This window comes from Chiloscyllium plagiosum, chromosome 18 (genome assembly GCF_004010195.1).
Source record: "Chiloscyllium plagiosum isolate BGI_BamShark_2017 chromosome 18, ASM401019v2, whole genome shotgun sequence".
In the NCBI taxonomy this organism is placed as follows: Eukaryota; Metazoa; Chordata; class Chondrichthyes; order Orectolobiformes; family Hemiscylliidae; genus Chiloscyllium; species Chiloscyllium plagiosum.
The window spans coordinates 37564275-37571569 of NC_057727.1; the positions used below are offsets into that span (position 1 = coordinate 37564275).

Here is a 7295-nt window from a genome sequence, read left to right on the forward strand (position 1 = left end):
GGGTGACTTGGTAGAGGTGTACAAGATGATTAGGGGTTTAGATAGGGTTGACCGTGAGAGCCTTTTTCCACGTATGGAGTCAGCTATTACGAGGGGGCATAGCTTTAAATTAAGGGGTGGTAGGTATAGGACAGATGTTAGGGGTAGGTTCTTTACTCAGCGAGTTGTGAGTTCATGGAATGCCCTGCCAGTAGCAGTGGTGGACTCTCCCTCTTTATGGGCATTTAAGCGGGCATTGGATAGGCATATGGAGGATAGTGGGCTAGTGTAGGTTAGGTGGGCTTGGATCGGTGCAACATCGAGGGCCAAAGGGCCTGTACTGCGCTGTATTCTTCTGTGTTCTATGTTTTAAATCCAACCTCTCCAAACAAATCATATCACGACACCACTGGGCCTTTTCATTCAAACCTGCAATGCCTCAGACCACTTGAATCACTGTCAGATGTTTTTCAAGGGCTGATATATTGTGTTAAAAACTGCAATCTCAACAGTATACTGGTTTCTTCTGCTCTTTATTTTAAAATTTAAAACTGCATGTGGAACAAAACTGCATGTGGAACAAAAGGAAAGTGAGCCCTAACTGATCACCACCAGCAAAATTAATAAAGCAAACTTCTCACCAGAGTATACTGGACTCTCTCCAGAGGAATCAGAGTGATTCTTTATCTATAACTAAGGAATCAAAATTGTGTGCCATTAATACTAAACATTAAGTACAAGTGCAAATGCTCATTGTTTCTGACATCATTCCTGCCTAATGCATTAGATCAGAGCTCAACTCCCAGTCTTTCCCAGTGTTTTCAGTCAATGTTTCCCCAAGGTAGGGTGTTTGCTACTCTCAGCTAAATAAATGTAACTAAACACTTTTTTTTAAACTGGAATGTTAATATTCCCATGAATTTATCATGGTAAATAGAGAGCATTGTTTTCAGTTTTTCCTTCATGCTTGAGTAGCACAGTACTGCAATAACAATCACTCCCATAGCAATTGGAGAAATGTCAACAGTGATATCATAGATAGGAACCCTATTTTTTTCCTGTCTTAACTACCTCATGCAATACACCTTTGAACTCGAGAAAATTGGTTATAAACTTGATGCTGCTAATTCCATTAAACCGAGCTTAGAAAACAGCCCTTTCTCTCTCTTTTTCTGCAGGAAGCATTTCTCTTACACTCAGTCTCTTGCCAGTAGCACGTATCAGGAATCACAGATGTGGTATAGTTAGTTATAACTAACTATAGTTATCCAGTTAGTTCTAACACTTCCAGCCTGCAGCATTTTCTTATTGAGGCCAAAGTAGATAAACAAGCTACTGGAAGATCTAAAAGGGTTAATGCTGAGGAGTGTCTTATGCAACACCCACTATGATGACATCGGATGGACTTAGTGCAGAAGAGCCTAAGACATCAGAGGAGTGTGACTTAACTTCCAGGCCTTTCTCAAGGTCTCTGTCACAATGTCATCTTAAAATAACTTGTATACAATTGCTATCTTGCAATAAATTACATCTTATTTAAGACAAGAGCCTTTTTGAGTTAGACGACAAGTGAGTTATTGAGTTCTTTATTTATTGTCACAAATATATGGAAAGACACAGTGAAAAGTATTTTGTCGCTACAATATAGTGCCATTTTGAATAACAAAAACAATAAAAAGAAATTACATAAATAAAGTTCATCTTCTTTAAAGGGAGTCTTCCAAATACACCTCCAGGGCTCAGCAAGTTCCCTAGAAGGTAAGCCAGACGTCATGACTCCAGGTATAACAATGACGACCCTGCCAAGAGTCCATACTTCAGGCCTACTGCAGCCAGGTGTAGGTGGTCCAGGCACTGTCACCATTGCGGTCGACAACTCGTCTAGTCCCCAAATCCACGCTTTGGGCCTACCACAGCCAGATGTCCTTGCTGAGAGAGAGAGCGCGCGTGTGTGAGTGAGAGTGAGAGAGAGCGCGCGCACGCGTGAGAGAGAGAGAGACCTGCAGTGGACGGACACAAGAGAGAGCAAGAGATAATGTTATATAATGTGCTGGTGCAAAATAAGGGGTTTTCCTCCACTAAACAAGACTATAGATTCTTTATGAGAAAAGAGGATGGTGGCAGCACATTGTTGAAGTAGGTGATACAACATGGTAAGTGATGAGGATTCACCTTTCAAAACTTACCATGCTATTCATGGCATTATGAACACTGAATATTTAACTACTGAGGAACCCAGAATTCCAAAATAGTAGCAGAAGTGTTTTTCAACTCTAAATATCGGTCTGTACGATTGACATATTATGTCAGAATGTACTATTCTTGTCTCCACTACTGATTTTTTTTAAAAATTGCATATTAATCCAAATATAATGCATGTGCACTATTACAATTCTGTTGTTTAGCTGTGCTTATGGGTAAATGTTGATGAATCGGTGTGTACACAACTTCCAAGACAAATTTATTTTCTCTGAAATTCAATGTCCAAAATTGAAGACAGCACACCATCTGTGTTATATGTAAGCATTTGTAAACAGATGCATGATTTCATTTTTTGAATTCCAACTCCCTTGAGATAAAGGCCAATAATCCATTCACATTCTTTTGATTATGTAGTTTGTCCCGTGCATGTTTTTCTTACGTAATGATGCCTATATTTCTTGATTCCTTCATAGCTTCCAGTTAAAATATTTTGATATCTTTCTCGCATTCAAAGTGGATGACCTGACACTTCCCTACATTGCATACCAGTTATTGTAGGTTTGCTAATTCATCTAACCTGTCAATTACCCCTTTGTATCTTCATTTTCCCATAGACAAAATGTATTATACCTCCCACCATAGTGTCATCGTAAACTTGTATCATCTACATCTACACACATGGACCATGACCGATTCCTTGGGTAAAACCACTTCTTGTATCCCACTAATCAGAGAAGTTCTTCTTTACCCCGACATCAAGAGCTGAGAGTCTTCTTCAGGGCTCAGGAAAAGCTGACCTGAATACTTTCACTGCTCAAGCTGCACACCCAACCCATCTGTGACATCACATGCCATTTTTGTCATTTCACATTGCTTCCAGTACAATTTTCAAAGCCGTGCTGGAATGCAGGAGAAATGACAGTGCAGAGCTGAATCAATTATAAGATCTGCCATGGTTCTCCAACATAGTATCCCAGTGTTTAAACAGTATTTAAAAGACTCCCTAACCATCTCACCTCCTTCATCCTCCTATTCAACCCATTATGCAGTTCAGCAACCCCTCAGACCACTCTTGCTAATTCTATACCTTGAAATTCTATACCTTCCATGCATCCTTATATCATCCATTCTATTGCTACACCACCTTGTATACTCTTAGATCACTCTTACCAGCACAAACCACCTTTATGCCTCCAGGTATCCTCCATAGCTATAACTCAGTATTGCCTTTGTATAGTCCTCAGATTCCATGAAAAATATTATGTAATCCTTGCAAAAAAAAAATCTTCATGTCACTGATTCGAAGAAAGAACATGCATTCTGCCTTCTGAAAAAAAAAACTTGTAATCCTATTAAAGTGTGTCAACAAGCTGGAGACAAGATCAAAGCAATAATCTTTTATTATAATTTAGATTACTTACAATGTGGAAACAGGCCCTTCGGCCCAACAAGTCCACACCGACCCGCTGAGGCGCAACCCACCCATAACCCTGCATTTACCCCTTACCTAACACTATGGGCAATTTAGTATGGCCAATTCACCTGACCTGCACATCTTTGGACTGTGGGAGGAAACCGGAGCACCCGGAGGAAACCCACGCAGACACGGGGAGAACGTGCAAACTCCACACAGTCAGTTGCCTGAGTGAGGAATTGAACCCGGGTCTCTGGCGCTGTGAGGCAACAGTGCTAACCACTGTGCCACCGTGCCGCCCAGACTTTCACCCATTCACAGGCAAATGGAACATCTACTATGGTAAAACTTGAACCTCAGATAGACATTTATAATGGTCACAGCTTGCCAAACAATAAACCACTACCTGTAAAAGAAAAACAGCAAATATTTCAATTTCAAAATAGAATGCTTGTCAATCAGTGTAAGAAAGCAGGTGGTTTGATTTTTTTGAAGCGTAGCCTTTTTGCAATTGTCAAGAAAATTTTCTTTTAAACTAAACAACAGCCAATTAAAACACAATAGAAGAGTTGACAGTGTAGAGTTACACCACATTTCATGATATTTTTCACTGAATTATGGTGTTTTCTCCATTGCAAAAGCAGTGTAATATATATGAACAAATACACAAGGGTGGTCAATGTAAAGATCAAGTGAGCTTTGAAGGCTAGACCCCTATGATTAATTACTACATAAAAATACATCAACAGAAACTAATGTGACATTTGAAGGCATATAAATGCATTCCAATGACCTTTCAGAATATCCCAGTGAGCTTTCTAAAAGTTCTCAAATCTGACATACTTTGAAGGATGCCCACAACCTGCACCACCAGATGAAAATGGCTCGGGAGGAAATCAGGTCTTCACCCACAATTTAAACTGGAACCATTACCTTAGTCAGGGCAGGTTTGCATTTTACAACATGGCATTCCTACCTTGCAAAAACACCAGAGGAAAATGGTGCAAGGTTGAGAAGGTGGAGGAAAATCAGGTTCATCCAAAGCAAAACTAATTCTGGTCATTTTTGTACCTAGACAGATGTCTATTCCCAAATCACCCATTTCCCATCTAATTATCAATGAATGCCACACCTCCAAGTCCTTGACTTCTCATTTCTGCAAACATAGTCCCCAGATGTACAATTATAACAGACAGCCTCAAGACACGGCACTATCCATTTCCCATTTCTACTGAAATCAATTACAGAGACATTGCATATTAAGCGCAATGACTATTTTGAGCTTTTTGCAGCTCATTAAGTGCAAACACCTTAATTACCAATCCACTTGAGCTAATCATTTTAAAAGCTGCACACATTTCAGACAAATCAAAGTGTTTATGAAGTATCTTTAAGTTTATACTGTTAACTATTCATCTAAAGAGTTGAATGCATCAACACTGCAATGCGTCTATTCTATCAGGAGCAGAGTCAATCAGCTATTGAGTGATGAAATCACATGTATATGTCGCCTATAACTCAGCCAGGAGATTTCATTGTCACTCGTACCGATGTAGATGATGGCCATGTCAACAAGGTATTAGCTGGAAACGAGTCAGGTTACCGATTTTGTTATTATTCAACATTTTCTAAATTTACCGTCTATTGCTTTTATCGGGCTAATTTTGTTAATGCCAATACTCTGGCTGTAAATGCAGATGAACATCAGTTTCCAAGTGAAACCTTATCAAATACGTTCTGGAAGTCCACCAACACAACATCCATAAACACTTTACAATCCACATGTGGGTGATCTCCTCTAAGATAACATTCAAATGAATTTATCCAACATGACATCCTCAGAAATGCATGCTACTCTGTGACCTACTGATTCTTGCCCATTCTTTCTGTGTTGATAGATTCTAGTAGCCCGCTCATAGCTGATGCTAAACTTACAGGTGTAAGTTATCCAGCTTTCCTCTCCTTCCTTTCTTCAAATGGAAATAGCACATTATCAGTTATCAATCCAGAGGGATTTGTTCTTCGATCTAAGGAGCTTTGGAAAATTATGACTAATGCACTTGCTATTCCCTCGCCTATTTCTTTTCATATCTATTTGTGGAACCCCTAGAGATTTGTCAATATTCAGTCTCATTCTCTATTAGCATTTTCATATAATTATGTTCTTAAGCTGACAAACATCCATGATATTGCTTGCCTAACTTTATTTAGGTTTCCTTTTCCCTCTGCTATTTTCATTCAACTGGGCAAATTATGTGAATCAGTGTGTCTGAATCTGGTGTGTAGAACTCTTTTACATATTTAATACCAGGTTACAGTCCAAAAGGGTTATTTGGACTATAACTTGGTGTTGTGTGATTTTTAACTTTGTCCACCCCAGTCCAAAAGTGGCTCCTCCACATCTTTTATGTATGAATCAGAAATGCAATTTACACATCAGGTAGCCACATCTGGCTAATGACTAACTTACTTGATAACACTGGTATTCAAAGCTGGCTAGTGAAAAGGTATCTTTATTTAGTATTTTTCTTCCTAGCATCAGTAAATTGATGTTAACTCTGGGATAGATCAGGTTTCAATTTGTACCACAGAGTTTCAACCATACATTGGTAACCACAGAAATGATACAGAAATACAACACTCCATGTCAGTGATTATGCACTATTTGTGCCTCCTCCCATCATTTTTCATCTTAATCTACCATCATAATGTTCTATTTACTTTTCCCCATATGCTTCTCTAGCTTTTCCTTTGATGCACAGATACTACTTTGGCAATTCCCTGACGTAATTAGGGATCAATAGGTTGAGCTTAAGTTCTCTATTTTTCAATTGTCTTGTTACAAGTGTGATGTTTTCTAAGATATTATGTTTCAAATTATTTTCATTTCGTTCTATCCAGTAATAAGCAAATGTGACGGTTGCCATGGAGACCTGTTGTTTGAGGGGTAGAGTCTGGTCTTAATGGAGGTTGGCTTCTAGCTTTTACATCTGATCACAAAGGAAAGGAACAGGTGGCTCTGGGCAGTCTCTCAGATACTCAGATTCAGTAACTTTGGACATAGAGAGGGAGGAAGAGCCCAGAGAGATTAAATGTTGCTGTTTTAGGTAGTGCTGTTAGCCACCAAGCAAAACTTGGGTGGGAGCTAGTTTCCTGGTTGAAGAGATGTGATCTAACGTCACTGGACAGAAGGAAAAGTCTCCAGATGGGGTCTTGCTGCCTAAACTGGATTAAAGATTCTCAGAAGACTGAGGAAAATTATTTTTGTTGCACACGAGACATTACAGTACAGCAAAATGGTGAGTTTGTTGGAAAGTGAGAGGAGAAAGTGAGGTCTGCAGATGCTGGAGATCAAAGTTGAAACTTTATTGCTGGAACAGCACAGCAGGTCAGGCAGCATCCAGGGAACAGGAGATTCGACGTTTCGGGCACAGGCCCTTCTTCAGGAATGAGCAGAGAGTGTTCAGCAGGAGAAGATAAAAGGTAGGGAGGAGGGACTTGGAGGAGGGGCGTTGGCAGAGGAGATGACCTGGGGTGTGCAGTGAGAGAGGGACTCACTGAAATCTTTGTAGAGAGAGGCAGAGAGCTTCTTCAAGGAAGGCATCCTTGTAAGAGGATTCGCAGTAGGTTGAAATCTTCGAGGAGAAAGTGAGATCTGCAGATGCTGGAGATCAAAGTTGAAACTTTATTGCTGGAAAAG

At 39.8% G+C, this 7295-nt stretch overlaps 1 protein-coding gene across 29 annotated transcripts in view; it reads right to left on the bottom strand.

Annotated features, from left to right (window-relative positions):
* Positions 1 to 7295, bottom strand: part of cadpsa (Ca2+-dependent activator protein for secretion a) — a 585960-nt gene that overhangs the window by 489894 nt on the left and 88771 nt on the right. The gene's annotated exons all lie outside the window — the stretch shown is intronic.